The 20,540-nt window shown below is 43.7% G+C and overlaps 1 protein-coding gene across 15 annotated transcripts in view; it reads left to right on the forward strand.

Annotated features, from left to right (window-relative positions):
• LOC102199017 (latrophilin-3) overlaps window positions 1-20,540 on the forward strand; it is a 263,343-nt gene that overhangs the window by 17,589 nt on the left and 225,214 nt on the right. For all 15 annotated transcript variants that reach the window (XM_005743033.1, XM_005743035.1, XM_005743038.1 and 12 more), the window contains exon 2: window positions 18,416-18,504. The gene's annotated coding sequence lies outside the window, so the exon portion shown is untranslated. The remainder of the gene's footprint in view (window positions 1-18,415; window positions 18,505-20,540) is intronic.

The raw sequence follows: 20,540 nt of genomic DNA on the forward strand, positions 1-20,540 counted from the left end.
CAGCATCCAATCAGGACAGAGGAGGTGGAGCCTGGACAAAACAAAGGGTTAATAGGGAGAAGAGACATCCTCCTGGGGGATGTAACACAGCATTTTAGCGTCTCCTCTCTGAGCTTGTGACTTAAATTGATTTTTTCCTAATCGATGGCACGGGATTGGGTTTAGGAGCGTGGGAGTAGGAGGGGGCCGGCGCTGCACCTCAGCCAGCAGCTTCCTCGGCGGTAGCCCCCCTTTTTTTGTTTTTGTTTTTTTATTCCCGTCTTTATGAAGCTTTGCTCGCAGGGAATGGCGCATTTTAAATGTGCGCACCTGCAAATCCCCACTTCATCTCAGGTTGGTGTAATGACAGCAGAACTGTGTATCTACTGGCAAATATAAACTTCCCTGCCAGCCCTTTGTCACCTCTGGAATGGAGATGACTGAATTGATGCACCGCCCCAATGGAGCAAAACCGTTTAAATGACAACACATTTTTGTCTCACCTTGAACCTAATTGACTGCCTGAAAGCTGGCGTTTGAAAAGTGCTGACAGCGTGACTCTTCCTGTTTGGAAACGGTAGCTATTGACAGCGCCTGTTCTGTGTTGTTTTCCGACTTCCTGTCACACAGGCATCTGTACTTCATATTCACAAGTGAGAATGCATTGTGTCTTCGGAAATAAAAGGTTTTGTGCTTTGCGGATGGTTCATTCCAGACATAGCAGGCTCATGTTATGGGCTTGATGTCGGTAGGCATTAGTATGTATCACATTCCTGCAGGAAGGAGAAGAGCAAATGTAGCCTAACTATTCGAGGTCCAATTAAAAAATGCAGAATATTATTTAGCCACTTTTTTTCTCTTCTTTGCAGTCTAGTTATTATTTCAAGAGGTGCTTGTTAACAAGACACCTGATGACATGTAGGTTGATGACCCAGGTGTCCACCGGGGTCTCTGTCAGTCGTGACAGCTCAGTGACTGGGTAACAGTTATGCTGTCACTGTAAAAAAAACAGCCACCCCTGTCCTCCTCTGATTCCACTCGTACATTGGTCTCGCCTGTGTGATGTTGAGCTGCCTTGGCGCAATGGTGGCAACAGTGGGATTTCTTAGAAGGGAGCCACAAGACTGTAATCAGTCATTATGTCAGAAGCGAGCCCCATGAGCCCCGCTCCGGCTCATTCAGCCAAATAATAAGCAGCAGATAACGGCACTGGCGTGCAGGCAGGAACGGAGTCCCCCGTGGGCTACGAGCTGGAGAAACGGGGGTCTTTTGCCTGTCGCCTGCATGCGCAGAGACCTCACCTCGGTTCGAGGGCCGTATCGGGCGTTTTATGTGGCGTGCAGAATTTTTCACCCCTCTCTTCCGTTACGAGCAAACACATCTCGGGGGTCCTAATAGGCGACCCCCGAGATGGCTAGGCTGGTTGGAGACACAAATACCAGAAGCAATAAAGAAAATAAGCCCAGTAGGGTTGGGTCCCCCCCTCCCTTTCTCTTTACCCGACAATGTTTGATTTCTATTATTTTTGTATTTAAAATACACATTGGATTATTGCCAGTAAACCAACCTAAACGCAGCCACAGATGGCATCCATAAAGCCGTTTTTGTTTAGTTGTTTTCCAATGTGCAATTTCTCAAATGCCACCACAGGACTGCAGACTATGTGATATTGAATGATGAAACAGCCTCCCTCCCCCCTCCTCTTCGTAAGCCCAGATCGCTTCAGCCCCCCCCCCACCGTCTCGGAGTTTTGTCATTCCATAACAAGGGTCACAGGCTCCCATTGTCTCATGCTCTAACATTCCTCAGCATGGTAGTATTGACTGGTTCTGCTGGGTGAGCGGTGCCATATAACATCCATACATCACGGGGAAGGCAGACTGACAGACAGTGGGAGTTGAGATGTCAGATCGGCCTCTCCAGGCAAATGACATCCACTCCCCTTCCTGCTCTCTACAGTGATTCTCTATCTTCTGACAGTGTGCGCTAGTTGCGAGCACCGACCCTTCCCCACATCCCCTCCACTTCTCTGTTCCTCGCGAGAACACTTGACATGCTTATGATATAAATTTTTCTTAAGGGTGGATGGCAGAGGAATAATGCTCCCTCCAATTAATGCGTTTGAAGCTGTTCAGAACATACAGTCATGCAAAGATGGAAACGTTATTTGTTCACTGACTTCCACATCATAATTGGTTCACTACCCTGTGCATGCAAAGATTGATAGCTAGATTAATCTCATCAAAATGTTAAGCTTTTATAATCTTCTCATGGACCCCTTTTAACCCTCTCATACATAATAAATGCAGCTAAAAGTCAGGTTGACATGGAGCAAATAGCTTAACACAGTAAGCATGCTAGTCCTGCTCGGGGAAATTGTGAAACTGCAGACAACTGAGTTAACTCGGGTCAATGTAGGTCAACCCTTTGTGGAATTCATTTTGCCCTTAATGATTAATAAGGTAGTAGTTATTGCTTTGGAAGTAATCAGTGGAATGCTGGAGCTCGGCAGTCGTCTGTAATCCTGTTTTATTGCACCTGCTGTTGTCTTTTTCTAATATTTCCGTGTGCTGTGCAGTTTCCGCTAATGAACAAGCCGTCATCGATCGGTATGGACAACAAGGATCACCTTGTTCTGCCGTTGCCCGACTGTTCAATCCCGAAGCGTTTTTGTCTCGTCTTGAAGAGACAATCCGCCCCTTTTGACAGCGCCAAACCAAAGGTCCATTTAGCGTGAGTTGTGCTGTCACTCATGAGCGCTCTGAAAGGTTAGGCTCCTGTAATCTTGTTTATGTTTTTGGTCAGTAGTAAGCCTCCCTAAGCCAGCTTTGTGTCAAACACAGCTGGAGAGGCCTTTGCAATTGCAGCAGTGCAGAAATAATTGGTCCAGCAGCTTGGATGCAGCCATGACACACAGGTAATTTGGTAATTTCTGTCTCTCAGCTGGTGTTATCAGTGTTGGACGCCGCGTGTAAATAAAAAAAAAACAGCTTCACACTTTTTCTGTCGCTTTGATAGGAATTAAACACGACAAACAAGGTTTTGCGGGTTTTCCGATTGCTTTCTGAGGTCACAGATTCCTGTTGTGATAATAATACAGGAGTTAAAATGAAGCAGCTAATATCATCAGTGTCTCGACCTCTTTTTCCATTTCTTGGTGCTGTTGTACACATCCAGTCACCAAACAGCTGGACGATAACCAACCTTCAATAATGACGGGTCCTTCATACGTGATGCCATGACATTCCTGTGGGAAGCCTTTTTCCCCTTTGAATTTAGTCCTGATGACTTGGAGCAGGATGGAGAAATTTGGATTGGAATGTCCATAGAAGCCACTTTTAATTATACTGGCAGTAAAGGTTGAAACTGAGTTGGAATGAAGTGCTTTTTGTGCATCGATTTTTTCCCCCCTGCATCTCCAGACGCCTCTGAGGGAGGCAGAGACAATTGTAACCTTCGCTATCGCTGCACTGCAGACAAACAAGGTGGGCTTCGTGTATGACTTTCCTGCTTCTTTTTCTTTTTTAATACAATAAGAGCATGCACATCAAACAATGCTTTTTATCCAATTAGGGAGTACAACTGAATTGAAAAGGAACTCAGGTCTGGAAAGATGCCACCTGAGCACTTTATCTCGATGGGGTTTTGATGATTTTTGTGATCTGTTTTGACATCTGACAAAGTTTGGCCAACCGTTCGTGGGGATTTTTGTAACTTGGATGACAACGTGTGACAAAGCTTGTGGATGGATCCCTCGAGTTCTTTCTGCACGTTTACCCCGAGGATTCGTGCCCATTTCAGACACGGCGTCTGGTGATCTCACCTGGGTATCTGGAGAGTTACTGCCACCTTGAGTGCCCTCGGGTTCTCGTAGGAGTCCTGTCCGACTCAGCTGTGGTACACGACTCTAAAAAGAGCTTTTACGTCGGAATCAGACGACAAGTGTATCTTTTGTTTGCCTGTTTTCAGATGACGCTTCCTCCTGTTTTCTTGAGAACTTTTCCCGACCGCGAGCTTTGCACAGTCACACCAACAGATGCGGCAATTCGTCATGCATAAGAAACCCCACTCTGGCAGCCATCTGTCTGGTTGTGTCTGTTACCATGCACCGGCAGTTTGTTTTCATATACAATTTTAATGGAATTCAAAATATGCTGAACCAATCTTACGACCTACAAGCCTTGTTTTAAAATTTCATTCTCGACCTATGCGTAACCCATGTAACTGAAACCGAGAAAGATGCTGACAGTCAACAGTTTCTGAGACCTGTGGAAAGCTTTGCCATTTGGTGTCTCGCTATCCTGTTACCTCAGCTGCGTGGATGGAACAAGTTATCACGCCCAGTTAAAATGTCGTCTGGTCCACAAACCCGATTCCTGGAGGACCAGCATCTTTTCTTATATTTCGCACGGACCAGCAGCTAGTCCGTCTCAGACATATTTTAGGCAAGAGCTGCCTGGGCTGAGTGAACACTTCATATTTAGGGCACTTAATGCCAACCACTCACTTCCTGTGAAGTCCGTGGAAAATTAAGCGGCCATCACGAAAACTCTGTAGTTAGGAGTTGTGCAGTGTTACAGCAGAACTAGGGCCTGACCCATATTATCTGCTGATTTTAGCTATTTGCCAATTTCAGTCGTTTTAGGGGTATGTTGGCGACATGTGTTTGTAACACCATAAACACAAGTTGACATATAGGTATATATAGTCCAATATAGCTGATTTTTAACTTATTAAATATTGGTATTAGTTGTAAACCTATAGATACAGAAAACTAATCTTAACACCACATTTGTCGCTATTCCATATTCACTTCATTGTACAATTATTATCACATTATAATAATAAATAAAAGGGTAAAATGTACTAATTTGAAATGTGAGCACATTGGAAGAACTCGTGAAACTCTGGAACATTGGATAGTTATACAATGCTATTTCTTTTTAAAGTATTTTAATTTAAATGTTCAGTAATTTATTTTGGCTAACTTTGCACCTGGCAGCTATTACATGTTTCGTAGTTATGGGAAATGAACTTTCATGAAGGATGAATACTTGGTTATGTCGGAACGCTTTTGGGGCAAGACAATTAAAACACATGGTCGTAGTTTAAGAAGGATTACGGTTAATGAAAGGGAAATTGCAGGTCTGTGGCTGGAGGTGAAATGTTGTCTTTAATTGATAAAGTCAGACATTCAACACAACCATCCACCAAGCAAACGGCAAACACTTCGTTGTGCGCTGAGGATATTTGGCTAAACCAGATGCAGTGTTTGCTTTTTTTTGCATTTACCGAAAACAGGTAGATATGGCACATGTGCTGCCTGCATCAAAGAGCAGCTTTTACATCAGTATGTCTTCAGTTTGCGACTGAACAGATTGCTGCTCACGTCCATGATATTTTCTTGTTTCTTGTCAGTGACAGTCTGGCATTACAGGTGGGTTTTGGGGAGGAGGGGTTAAAGGCACTTTTAGATTGTATTGTAAAGGTTATCCTTGTTTTGTTCAATACCCCGTAGAGAAAATGCATGTAAGGTAGAGAATCGGTGCTGCCCTGTCTTCTAACTTTTTTCTTGCCCAGACTAGCAACTGGGTTTTTTTTTTTCTTCATTTCACTGAATCCAGTCACATTTGGTCTTTGCAGGTGGCCTGATGAAAACTTGGAGCTTATCTCCTCCTGTGCTGGCGAAGAATTAAACCTGTTTCTACAGCCCATATAGTAAGATAAAACAGTCCATCGCCACATGGTACCGCAGAAGCATGGAAATAATGCAATGCAGGCGTTCAGTAATAGAAAAATGCCCATCATTATTTGCTGGGCTTTTTCTCCCCTCAGGGCTACATGTTTAATATGACCCTACAAATGTGATTTAGCTGGCAGGTAGCCTTGGGACTCGGAGGAAGAGACCTTTGCCGCTCAGTACGTGGCAACATTGTATCTAGGTTAAGGTTATCGGCTGATAGTGGATATTTTGAGCAGCAGAGGAAATCTTACAGAAGAGGCGCGTTATCGGGAGTTGAGGGGTTTTAGCTTTGCACGAAGGACAAACAGCACATACAACAAAAACCTTTCAAACTTGCTGGTTACTTCCCCGTTCTCTGTGATAATTTGCCGTTTGATCCCTTCACAGCACCTACCCGCATCTTCCCTGTAAACGTTGTGTTGCCGAGCATCAAATTCCAAAGACGTGTTTTCCGTCAACTCTCATCCCACCCCGTCTATATTCATCCCCGATTCAATTACTTTTTTGGATTCAGCGGAGACTCGTTCTATGCCATATTGCTCTCCGATGCGTTTTGCCACCCCACAGATTTATGTCGGAGCTGAAGGATGGCTGTCCAATTTTCTGCATGGATAGCAGTGCTGGTGGCATTGTGTCTGTGTGCGCGCGTGTGCGTGCGAGCGTTTTAAAAGCTCTTGTCAGATGTGCGTTAAAGACGTATGGACCACACTGTCGTGCGATTCTTCCGCGCGTTGCCCATTTCTGTCACATCCTGCCGTTAGCTTGTGTATCACAGTGGTTTGTCATGCGAGTTGCTTTGATCTGTCTGTGTACGCGTGCGCGCTAGTGTGCGTTGTGCTGTCACTTTGTTCCTCCTTGTAAATAAGGCAAGAACGCCGAGCTGGAAATGAGTCAAAGCACTTACATTAGTTGTTGAAGTGTTTTGGAGAGTAACTGATGGTGTACGTTGGACTTTAGGCCTTGCTGCATATTGTGGATGGATGAAATGGAAATCAAACTGTGCTATATTATGATGAAGTGTACAACTGCGCACTTATTCGCTCTTCCGAGTTCAAGTTACCAATCTTAGTCTGATCTGTACGATGCAAGGAATTCACTGGGTGCTTCAGTGTTGCGTTTGAGTTCTGACATGAGTATTGGAGGTAACTGTGCCCACTCAATACACTGACTGTAAATGTCTGCATTAGAACCATCTCAGAAGCAGGTGTCTGTGACAGAAGCCAAGTCAAGTTGCACAGAGCAAACAAGGAGGGCAGGAAGTCAAAGGAAAAGCAGAAAGAGTACAGGCAACTTCCAAAATAAAAGTCCCAGTGCAGATTAAACCATCTGCTTGGGACTTTCTGACTGCTCCCCGCGTGACCTGAGACTGTGCAACGAACATCAAAAAACATGAAAAACATGAAATGCAACTGCACAAACAAGCACTTTGTGTATTCCTTTGGTAATTCCTCAGCTATTGTGCTCATTTCCACCTCAATATGTTTATTAGTGGACTCGAGTTGCTTCTTATTTACGTGACACCTTTCTGGACACGCACACCTACTCTGAAGGGTCTCGGTGCAGCTATTTTGGTCCTCACTCGAGTCCAATTACTGTGGTTACATGTGCACACAGAGGAGGAGTGAGGAGTGTTTGTCCTCTGGGCCTCACCTGTAGGGTGTAGAACCGCTGCCTCAGTTCATCCACTGTCTAAAAGGAGCTGTTTTAGCTCCCGTCCCCCTCCTTTTATCTAACGTTCATCAAATTGATCAAAAGGTTTCCACAGCAGGTAGGTGGGACACCCGCTGTGGGAGATGGCCATATTGGGAATATCCACTCTCACTGACATCATACAGAACCAAGCGAAGAAAACCTGTCAGAAGCCGCTTTTGGAGCATTTAGAGCCTGAGCTTTTGTTTAAGATGGCTACATTGTTACATAAATAAAGACAAGGCTCACATGCCCACTTTATTCATCCACACAGAGACCTGTTGGTCCACATTAAACCCAGTTTTTAGCTCGAGGAGTCAAAGTTATCAGCGCAGAAACTGTAGACAACCTCAATCTGTCACATATCAGTGGACAGCTCCCCAGCGTGAGGTCACACAGCCCATTACTGCGGCGATGCCATTATATCTTTCTCTGTAGTCAGAGTGAAAGGTTGCCGTGCCCCCGGATGACCACCCCCACCTCACAGGGGTCCTGTGATATCTCGGTTGTCTCCTTCCAGGCCTGAATGGGCACATTGTGCTGCCGCCCGCTGCTGTTCTGCAGACCACTAGGTTCCTTCACACACACCTGTCAAGCCATGTCCTCGGCGCCTTGGGTACTGCGGCACTCCACAGCCACCCCCTCCTTCCAGCACACACATGATCGCTGAACCTTTGCACACCCGTAGAAACACACGCACGCACACATCCGAAAAGCAGTGATACATGAACAAATAATCACTTGGACCTATGTAAAGACGCGGGCGTGTATACACAGAGACACACACAATTGAATTTCGCCTAAACACAGAGCATGCATGCATTCACATGGAGCAGCACCCAACACAAACACACACACACACACACACACACACACACACCGTTATAGAGTTGGAGTTTATTGGAAACACGCCTCGCTCGCTAAGCCAAAAGTTATATTCAGTGTGGAGCTCGGCTTCAGAATTCAGAAAGGGTCAAGTTCCATATTTGACTGGATGGGGACGGCAAGGGCAGGAAAGGTTGGTCGGGGTGCACGCATTTGCACGTGGGACCCCCTTCCCATTGCATTCAGGAGTAAATTACCTGTAACTCGAGCCACAGGTTCAATCAGTTGCAGATTTTTGGTCTTGAAGCGCAGAGGAGGCCTGCTTCGGGGATAGCCACAGTATCCCTTTCTCACAGGGAAATACATATACCGTAGTTAACGTTAGCTCCGAAAAGATTATCCAGTTAAAAAGTAACTAATTTGAAAATGACTCATTAATTAGTTTTGATTAATTATTTTGGAGCTGCTATTTTCAATAGTACAAAAAGATTCGTGGCTCTGGAGAATTTTAAGGGTAATTTTCACAGTTTTCTGCTGTTTAGCAGTCTAAGCGATTAGCCCTGAGTCATTACAACTCTGAGAAAGCTGACAGGTTTAAGCTCTCAATCAGATCCATTTGTCTTTCACTTTTTTCTTGGGTTGCTTGGGTTTATTTTAGGACCTCTTATAGACTCAACAACCGGCCAATTTATCTAAAATCGTTCCAAAATGTCACGGTTCTACGTGACTTGACACACGCGGGAAAAAGCACCCAAGCGTGCGTCCTGATCTGTCGAACGCACTCCTCTGTTTTATGACGTCTCATTTGCATCTTCCCTATCTGTCTCTCTCTCTCCGTGGCCTTGCGCCGGTAGCCCTTCACAGAACAAACGCGCCTCTGCGTGTGACATTATCATCAAAGAAAAATGCTAAATGCCTCGATTGTAGATGCGCGCGCCGTGCACCCTCGTGAAGGACCTACGTGTCAAGTCCCACTAGTGTTACCCATACAATTTTCCCCTCTATTGACTTTTATGTTCTGTTGCAAGGTTGGTCATCATGGTGGGAATATATATGCATTCTAAATAAAGACGTGTGTGATAGTAATAATGATATTGCTCTACCAGGGTAAACAGCTCTGAAGAGGGAGTTGTGGTGTGAATGTGGTGTTTTGACAGCTTTATTTTTTGACCATAGGTTTTTGCACGTTTGGCGTTGGCTGCTTTTTTTTTGTTTGTTTTTTAGAGAAGCCTCTCTGAGCTTGGCTTGTTGGTGAGATCATGTGATAACACAGAAATCTAGCTGTGGCTTGAGAAGCAATCTAGGGCCCGAGGACTACAAAAACATGATATTTACATAAATATTCAAACGCATGAGCCTGCATACACCCACGTATGAAAATTTAAAATCGAGGTGCCGCGTACCACTTTAGCTGAATGCTTTATACTCGAGGCTATGTGTTCATCGACTTGTTTTGTTTGTGCTTTTCTTTTTTTTTCCCCCCCCCGTTTTTTAATAAATATGTCCACAGACAAAAGCTCGCAAACAAGAGTACGCGTGCATGCGGCGCAGACTAACCTACAGACTCGCATCCCAGTGTTCGTCCCTCTCCAATTAAGGCCAATTAGGGCCAGTGTATGAGAAGGTCTTGTGGGGATGCACTGTAGTGCTCAATGCTGTACATCCCTCATCATCTCTTCTCATTTGTATGCCAGAGCGGTGTGAGAGAGAAATGGGAGCTACAGGGAAAGCATAAAGAAGATGATAGAAATGATGAGGGCTTAAAAAAAAGAAAGGAAAAGGTGAGAAGAAAAGAACGGGGGAGTGGGTGAGGTGGGGTGGCGGTGGGGGGGATCTACGGCAGCTAAAGCAGGGATACAGAGAGGCGAAGAGGTAGCGAATTAGTGAGCCTCAACAATGAGGAAGCAGACACGTAACTATACATAATCTACCTGCAGTTGGCAGCTACCTCAGTCAATTGTTATCAGCTTCCCTTGAATTTAATGTGACCCTTGGGAGTGTAGATGCTGCCCATGCATTATAAATGCTGCCCATTGATTTCAGTTGGTGAGCTTTCCCTCCCCTCAGAACGAGCAGGCTCTGACTCACCGTGATTTCTTAAGTGACCGTGGTGTGCAGTATAATTCATTACAATCGCGTTTCACGAACGGAGCCCTTGTTTTTATTTTGCAGTTTGACTTGTTAATTGTATCAGTGAGATTTAAGCACTTCAAAATCATCTGGATAATATTATAAGGCATATGAGGACCTATGGGGGTCTCCGTTGCTCTTTCAGCTCCGTCCGTGGATCAGGTTTATTCGGCACACCCTACGCTCCAGTTTCTGGTATTCCTGGGTTTGTTTATAGCGTTGCCTTGCAGGGAGGGAGGCATGAATGCTAGGTTTCCCGGCTGAATATTGCAGTGCAGGGAGACCAGCAACACTACTTTACATCGCCTGTCCGTGGTTTTAATGCAATGGCCGATCGGTTATGTCACAGGTGTCGAACTCCAGGCCTCGAGGGCCGGTGTCCTGCAGGTTTTAGATGTGTCCTTGAACCAACACAGCTGATTGAAATGGCTAAATGACCTCCTCAACATGTCTTGAAGTTCTCCAGAGGCCTGGTAATGAACTAATCATTTGATTCAGGTGTGTTGACCCACGGTGAGATCTACCTGCAGGACACCGGCCCTCGAGTCCTGGAGTCTGACACCCCTGGGTTATGCGAAGCTTCCTCCACACGGAGCCGCAATAGTTACATTTGGTGAGAGTCATGGCACGTTATACTCGAAGTGCAGTTTACCTGAGGGTGCAAATGGAATCTTTATGAAGCCTGGTTATTTCTGTCTCCAAGAGCAGCTCATTTTAAAGTCCGTATAATCTATGAAATAGCTGCAAGTAGGCGAATAAGTACCAACATGGCGTATTACATACTTCACAGAGGAGTATGTAGGTTACTTAAGGCTGTCTGGGCTTGTAAAAGATGCCACCATTTCAATACATTTTCTGTTCATTAGCCATATCTCCTTTGCCTTTGGCCCCGGCGTGCTCGGGCCGGCTTGTCAGTTACAGTGTCACAACTACAGGGTCATTTAATTTAAAGGCCTGCTCCGCCGATTAGAGCTTTTGTGGTGAGCCGCCGTGACTACTGTAATGCGGGTGTTTGGGTCAGCGATGGGCACAATAGCTTAGTTACTCTCGCTGACTTCCTCACTATTGCCTCTCTCTCTCTCTCTCAGCACATTTTCCACTTGGCTGATAAAATAAGCCACTCTTTGATGAGCTTTCGGCAGGCCGCGGCGTTGTGCTTCAATAAATGCTTTTATAAAGACACACCACAGGCTGTCGACTCGGATCAGTCATACAGCGGCCACCTGCGTCCGCTTGCCGTCTCATATTGGGACGCCATGTCCTGTTTAACGGGTTGTTTTGATGCATGATGATAAACGGGTAAAAAATAAAAAGTTCTGTAATGGACAACTTTTCTTCAAAGTGATTTGTTGTCTATGTTAAGACAGTATGAATGCTTAGGTAACCAGGAGCTGTAGCAAAGACAGCAGAGAAGCAATCCATAGAAAGGAACGCCACTGCAAATGTAGTTTTCCTTTTAATATAAACCCCACTACATTCAGTGTCTTGACGTATTTACATTCTGTAATATAGGACCATTTTATATAGTGAATCTCATTGTCTGGCACCGCAAGCAGGTAGAGTAGGCACTTTTCTTTAGCAGTGCTCACACAGTAGCTGTTCAAGCATCGCTTGCTGCCTCCAAAATTCTGGGATTTGTCCTGTTAAAGCACACTGATGTAGTCGGTGAGGCGGCTGTGGCTAAATCTACTTTGTCTTGTGCCGCTTGTGTTGCTTTCTCTCCTCTTATTTTTAGCCCTTGGTAGTTGGAAACAACACACTCGGGCTGAATGCTTTATCTGGGCAGGAACAACATAAGCTAGCAGTTGTTTTGTATGCTTTTGTGTAGGTGTGTAATTGCTTGTTCAGATTAAAGTGTTCTACATACTTACTTATACTGTATACATAAATACTAAACTAAATCTGCAATAGCCAGCTCTGTGCTCTTTGATTAATTCACTTTGCTGTTATCAACAGAGACTTTGTAGGATAATTAAGGCCGGGAGGTCAGCTCGTTTACTCGTCCTTTGAAGGAAAAGCTAGACAGCTGCCACCAGGCTCAAATGCACAATCACGAACGTGAGGAAAAATGCTGCTGCCATACACTAGAGTGTCATAAGGCCGGGATAGCTTGCACTGCTTGCACTTCCTTCTTTAGTTTTGTTAAAATTAACATTACAAACCACGGTGTAACCGTAAATCTTACACAGAAGAAAAGCACGGTTACACCCAATATTACTGTCAGGCGTGGTCAGAAATATGGCCTGCTGCTCTACAACCACACTCAGCAGTGATATTCAGCACACTGTACCACAATGAATCACTTTTGGGGTGTGAAATCAAATTCAGGTTTAAGTTCATGGCAGCGAAAGCTGGATAGTCATGCTGTGTTTCATCACTTTGTAATTTGGAAAGCACTCCTTTTGCCAAGGGGACTGAAAGGAAAAAAAAAGAAACAGGCTACAGTGGATAATGTAACAAAGAAAAGAAACAGTTTTCTCTGTCTTAATGCAGTGGAGTTGCTACATACTGTACAGAGCCTCCTTTTGCGCTCATGCGTTTCACCAATTGGCAATCATGCACTTGTGGATATCCAGTGAGCCTGGCTAGCTTTCTTGGCACTTCAACAAAATTCTTTTACTTTGCTTTCCCGGTGCCTCCTGCTCTAACTGGTGGCATATCCTTAGCAGCCGGTGAAAAGTTAATAACAGGATGTAAAATTAATCTCAGTCTCAGTTGTCTCACAACGGTATCTCAGCAGGCTTTTACTTAACATGCAAGCCTTTTCTCTACTTGCCATTATTAGAAATACCAGCCTTTACTCGGATGTTTTAATGCAAAACTCTAAAATGCAAGCATGCACAGACTAAAGCGTTTTTTCTGTGCATGCAAGAATGCCAAGCTTTTTGATTAAACTTGCTATGTTCACGTCTTGCTTACTTCCAGTTAAAGTCAGGATGCTTTTTAAATCACGGATGGATTATTTTATCAACAAGTAACAATTATACCTATAAGTAACAAAAATACACTTTTTAGAATTAGAAATCCTTCCCTTAAATGCATCCCACTGCAAGGATTTACACACTACGGGGCAGGTTCAGGGCTGGTTTTGGGCAACAAAGATAAGAGATGAGAGGAGATGACTAGCAGCCAGCAGGTTGCTGCTTTGAGCATCTCTCCGAAATGACTGTTTCTGCACATGATTTCTGACAGAAATAGGCATATTTCCAGCTTTACCTTACAAACCCCACTTTAATTGAGGTTCTTACAATAGTTGCAATAAAAGGAAGATGAAAATAATCAGTGAGTAAAGTTGCAGTGGCTGCGGTAAATGTAGCTCAACCTGTAAATAAAAGGATGAAATCAAAAAGCTGTTTAAAATCGTTGAATTTATTGCAGTCTGTTCAAATGAAGTTGATTGGTATAAGCTTGAATGGATACCAATCACATTATACTTAATTATTAATTATGCAAATAAAGACACCTATAATTGTATTTATTTCACATGTATTTTACTCAGATGTGCAGTTTTCTAAAAAAAAAAAAAAGTAAAAAAGAAAGAAAAAGAAAGTAAGCAAGATGCATTTTACTCAAAATTACTGCTTCATGTTTATTGAGGGTGAAATTAGAGGGTGGCTCAAAACCAGACACCAGCTCTGGTATTGGTTTTGGATCAATACCAGTGCGATCAGATCGATACTTTGTTTCTAGAATGCAGCCCACTGAACTCTATTAAGTACATGTTGTATTTTTGGAAATCACGCATTATGAAAACTGTCTGAACCGTTTTGTGTTGATTGTCAAGTCTGTTTTATTTATAGCCGATACACATTCCAGGGGCCCGTTCTTCGTACCTCGCTAAGTAAGTTAGCTGGATTAGATTGTTGACGATTTTGCGTGATCTTGGATCGTTCGGTTCCCCGAAGCTCATCCGGGACTTGCTGCCATAGCAACAGAGCCGTAAGCGTAAACCTGCTCGGGAGCAGGTTTACTTTATGTAAACAGGATTAGATCGCGGCCACACAGGTATGTCCGCTTCATTTATACGAAAGCAACAGCGATATTCCACCACTGTTTCACCATAAATAAATAACATCAATGTAACTAAAGATAATGCAGCACCTGATCCATTTATTGATTTCACACAGATACATACAGGTCATTTCCTAAAAAAGGGAAATGTACTATTAACATTCTATTACATGTATGTGATTATTACAGATGTAATTCATATTTCAGAGTAGTAATTGCAAATTACTTTGTGTAATCAAGATGAGAGACCACGGCTATAAAAGCCAAGGTGGATTTGGGAAGCCTGTCGCAGCCATGTCCTGTCCGTATACGCGAGCCACCCATTGCGGAAGGTGCAAGATTGATAAGGAGAGTCCTCATAATTCAGCGTATATTGCGGGACAGACAGGATCCTTTAGCTCAGCGCGACAGTGTGCTCATAGAGAGATATCGATTTTCCCGTGAGGGTATTATTCACTTAACCAACTTGTTGACGAGGGGGTGCAGGACCACCACCTGTCTTTGTTTTTGCTCTGCCCTTTTCTTGGTTGCTGTTATGAACAAACAAACAGATTATTTCAGGGTCTCTTTCCAAGAGACGAAAAGCAATATAAGTGATAAATACCATTCTGTAGAATATTCTTATATTTCACTTTTACTTGTTCCCATGTTCTAGTGGGTCCTGTTGTGGCTCTAATGTGTAAGGGGATATAATATAACATAATATAATATGATGTAATATAATATTGGATAATATAGTGTAATATAATAAATCTACCCTACCGCCTACTGGTGTTGGCCAGAGGGGCCGATGGTGCGATATGGCAGCCTGGCTTCTGTCAGTCTGCCCCAGGGCAGCTGTGGCTACACCTGTAGCTGCCTCCACCAGTGTGTGAATGTGAGAGGGAATGAATAGTGGCATTGTAAAGCGCTTTGGGTGCCTTGAAAAGCGCTATATAAATCCACTCCATTATTATTGTTATTATTAAATCACTTACGAGTTTAATTTGTCAGCAACTTTCTGCCAGCCCTCTCTCCTTGCTTTTGCAGCCTTTGCAGTGTTCCCTTGCGTTTTAATTAAACTCTGAAACTCCTGAAATCCCTCACTCAAGAGTTCTTGCTCTGCTGCCGAAAAATACCGAGCCGAGCGCGCTCCTTCGACATTTTCGCCGACCAATCAGAGGGTTGCCGATCAATGATTCTACTATCGATGCGTAGCCCCTTTTACGACACCCAGTGATCTCACATTACTTCATCCAGCTGTACTAATCGTCAACAGCAGGTGTGTTTGGAGAACCGGATTGGCGAGCTCACGGTTAGCGCGATGATTTAGTCTTGGATGTGTCATTTGATCTTGGATGTAGTGAGCGACGTACGAAGAACGGGCCCCAGGACTCCAAATAACCCAGTTTCAAAATACATGAAAAGCCAAAAGGTGTTACGTTTTGTTGCATTAACAAGATATTGTGGAAAGTACAAATCACACTGATTTAGTGGTCATTAAAGTGTTTTTAGAGGTTGCAAATAGAGGATAATTTATCACATAAATGACACATTTCTCTCCTCTACATGAGCTGCCTTTGTAGGTTAAAACCCGTGGTATCGGTATTAGTATTGGTAATTTTGGCCCTGTAATTAGTTGGGATTGGTATCTGTATTGGTAATATTGGCCCCCATGTTTACTTGGTATTGGTATCGGTAATTTTGGCCTTGTAATTACTTGGTATTGGTATCTGTATTAGTATCGGTAATATTGGCCCCTGTGTTTGCTTGGTATCTGTATTAGTATCGGTAATATTGGCCCCCGTGTTTACTTGGTATCGGTATTAGTATCGGTAATTTTGGCCCTGTATTTACTTTGTATCGGATCGATACCAAATCTGTAGTATCTCACAGCACTACTGTAAATGTAAGATCCTCTTACATTTACACTTTCTTATGTTTTGCTAGGCTGCTAATTGAGTGAAATCCTTTAAACACTCATCTTTAAAGGAGCAGCTAATATATGGATAAGGTGGCATGATTGTTTGCAGTTAAAAAATGTATATGATTATGCAACACTGGTAAAGTAGACATTGGTAGTGTCTGTCTCCAACAGGAAAATTAGGTGATTTTCCAGATAATGCGTCGGTCATTCAGCCTTATGGATGTATATTTCTCTGTCCAGAACTCACTGATGATGTGTTGGAAGCCTCACCTCCCAACTACTGCCAGTACTTTAACACTAATGATTGGACGAGAGCAGTAAATTTGGCTCTGATAGTGTTTCTGCTGAGTACGAAAGACCAAGGAGAGCAGCAAGGAGTTTATAAGAGGTAAATGTGTAAAATTAAAGCTCTGTCCAGTTGCTGTAATTACTGTTAATTAGGTTTGATCAGAAAAAGAAGTGAAATCAAGCGAAAGCACACGATGAAAGCCTACCATACCGCCCAGAACATAATTTTTGCTTTCTGTTCTCGGTGCAATTGATTTCTCCTTTTTGTGCAGCAGTATGTGGTTAGGATTGTTGCAATATGGTGCGACCGTGCTCCTTTCCAAACACTTGCAGGCCTGCTAAATGACTGGCAGATGCTCTGTTGACCAAACTAGTTTCAGCAGTTCAGCTAAATTGACCTATCGCATCTGTTTTCTCTGCCAAAGTCTCAAATTTGATCAAACATAATGAACAGCAGATTTGATGAAGCACGTCCCCGGCACTTGTTCGAAAGCCAAGACCGGTTGGCCATTGTGCCTAGATAATATTTAGAAATTTGGCAATATAATTGAGAGCCATTCTTTTTCCTTTTCATTTGCAAGCATCTTTGCACAATCTGACAGAAGTAAAGGAATCATTTCACTAAGTACCTTTTTTTTATCATTGGCACACATGCACAAATTATAGACTCTCGTTTTCCCAGTGTCTCTGTCATTTTAAATCACAGCCAGTGCTTTTAAAAGAGACGTGGACATGAGGCGGACAACCCAAATAGGTGAGAGGAAAGAAAAAAAGGTTGTTTTAATTAAGTCAAAAGGAAAATCTACCTAATTTGCATAGTAAACACAGTGCTACCGATTAATCCTTTTTCTTTTTTCTTTTTTTTAGCTTATTATTCAAGACCATCCAGTGCCATAGACACCTCAATTACAAAAGCTTTGGTGCTCATCAGTTTTATGATTGCATGTGAGATTTAATTATAAATCATGTAATGATTGTTTTGCGTCACAATAACAAAGAGAACAGCTCGTCGTGTGTTTCATCAGGGATGCCGAAGAATTGCTCTTTCCCAGAACCGCTGAATGCCATTTGATTTTACCTCTGTGTGCATGCTCTTCATTAATACGTCTATAATTAAACCTAACCACTTCACCCCTCGCACGCGGGTATGGTGCCAGCACAGATATAAATTGAATGCGTTCAGTTGAAATATATATAGTGAACAGGGCAACGCTAAGGATGGGAGACGAGAAATCTCTGAAAGAAAGCACTCCAAAGATGGATTGATACGATGGCTAAAGAGGCAGGGAGGGATAACGAGGGGAAAACTGGAAAGTGTGAAAGGTGACTGGGGGAGGTTGCCATCAAAATGCTAATGTTGTGTGGGATATTTACTGCAGAGTGTTAATGTAGTTTAAAACAGGCTCTTTGTCCTGCAGCCCATCACCAAGCTCCTGTTGGGCCCTAATAAATCAGCCATTAAAAGCTGATGTGACCTGAATAGCACTTCATACAGCGGCAATCGGGCCGTAGCACCAGTATGGGAACCAGAAAGCAGCTGAAAAATTTATGAAGATGCCACTTAATAACGGTCGACCCAGAAGCGAGCAAAATAAAAAGTGTCTGTGTGATGTGGCTTGGAGAAAGTAATGCTTGGACTCCTTTTTTTTTTACATTTTTTGGGTTTTTTTAAGTAAATCTGTGTCATACAGTAGACGTGCAGATGCCTCTTCATGTTGGCAGACGTTAAAGGTTCCTGCCTTTTAATTGCGTCCCCTGTCGCCCGTTTGGAGAGAATACAGCGAGAGTCGGTGTGTTGCTCTAACATAAGTATGCCCTGCTCTAACTTTTGTGTTCTCTTCCAGGACAGGAAGTGCTTTCCCTATCTGGAATGTGATATACGGGATTTGTTCAGCAGCAGCACTCAAGGACCGCTCTCCTCTCTCAAACTGAGGTATTGTACACTTTTTATCAGCATTTCTGACAGCATCAGACTGTAAATGTACGGCGGCCCTGAGAGTTTAGACGCACTGCAGCTTAAGAAAACACCAGCAAATCGAAAAAAAAATGCTGCAAAAGCACACAAAAAGTCACAAATTCAATTCAACAACAGTTACCTCAAGGGACTCTATAATACTGTCAGGTAAAGACCCTACAATAACTCAGACTTGGCGACAGTGGCAAGGAAAAACTCCCTTCTAACAGGAAGAAGCCTAGGGACAGGAGGGGCAGTCATCAGCCGTGATTGGCTAAAGGCGAGGGGAGGAAGTTGGGATGAACGACACACTGTGGAAGAGACAAGCTAACAGTAAATGGCTAATAGCAAACACGTAGCTACAGCATTATATGAATGATATCTCTGCGTTATCATCAAAATAATGTTGGCTAACATCACAACGGACCAATCACGAACACTCAGTTAGCATTGGAGAAGAAGTTAGCTAATGCTATTAAAAGCTACCATAAGCAAACCGAAACGAGTAACCTAAATTTGGCGGACAGCAAAGCTAACTTGATAATATATTTATTAAAACACACGTTACCATGGCATCTTCTTATCGTTTACACCGGCGAATCCTACTTCTTTTAAGGGTGTCTCAGTGCAATTCTTCCCATGTTTTGGTTGCTATCATTTTTGCAGCTGGTCCGTCACACTATCGTCTCCCCAAAAACACTTTTATTTTGTGAGATTTTTTTTTCCTACTTCTGTTGTCTTTAGCGTTTTTCTAGTTGCTGGTGTTTTCTTCAGTTGCGGTGCGTTTGAACTCTCAGGCCCAGCAAATGGGCCTGAAAACGACTCCGTGCAAGTCATGAATATGCAGCGCAACCCAGATTAAGTCTGCAACCCATACACCACCAACCCCACCCAGCACAGCACAGTAATGAAGAGCATTCATGTGGGCCAATTGGGCTTGTACTCTGCGCGCAATAGGATGTTTATGAAAATGATTCACGATAGGTGCTCATCTTCATATGCAAATCTGTGGGACACCACTGTTAGGCCTCTAATTTGTGCCGGCGGCGGCGAGGAGGGTGTTTTTTTTTCTTTTCTTTTCTTTTGGTCGGTAACCATACGTATCTACGGAGCGTGCTTGGATTTCATTCCCTGATGCAAATGATGTTTTCGGTGTAATCATGCAAAAGCACAGCTGGCTTCCATTTCTCCACACCTCGAGCCTGTTGCTCCCCCGCACCCCCTCACTGCTGACTCTTAACCACCAGAACCTTCCTTGCGCCGGGCTCCTGTCTCCTCTCCCCGTCTGTTTGCCGTTGTTGTCTCCTGCAGCCCTTGTGTTTGCTCTCTGCTTCTTGTAGTTATCTTCTTTCCCTTTCCTGTGTCACTTGCCATACCAGCCCTCTCCTTTTCATCCCATCATCACACACACACACACACACACACACTTCTCTCCACTGCTACCACCTCCAAGCAACCCTCTTCATATTGAATGGATCCACTAGCCTCGGTGCCTCCTGCGGTGAGCCTGGATTGAATTCAATTAGGGAGATTGTTTGCCCTGCAGAGTTTACTGGTGGGCTCCGTGGATGATAGGTTTGCCTGCCGACTTCCCCTTCTCCCCACGTCCTCCTCCTCCCTCACTCATACACACACACTCTTCCACACATAAAGACACACCACTACATCCATCTACCCTGTTTCCCCTTCATCTGACTCAGTGTAGACACCCCTCCTTTCCTCTTTCTCCTAACAACTTCCTTTTGGCAGTGCACTTGCCTTTCTATTTCCATTTCCTTCTTTTTTTTTTGGTGTGTACACTGTTTACGTTGCTTTTCAGGCCCTCGTTGATGTTTTTATGCTATTTTGTGACATCGCATTCAACATGATCAAGGCATAAAAATTGGCACAGTGGGGAAAATGTGTCATATCACCTCTTTGATAAGACCACAGGGACTCATATTCTTCATGTGGCTGTTTCGTGAGAGTTGCTGGGATGGGATTTTTCAGATGGGAACTGTTTTATTTGAGCTTAA

Source organism: Pundamilia nyererei, unplaced genomic scaffold (assembly GCF_000239375.1).
Source record: "Pundamilia nyererei isolate P.nyererei 1_Seehausen unplaced genomic scaffold, PunNye1.0 scaffold00126, whole genome shotgun sequence".
Lineage (NCBI taxonomy): Eukaryota > Metazoa > Chordata > Actinopteri > Cichliformes > Cichlidae > Pundamilia > Pundamilia nyererei.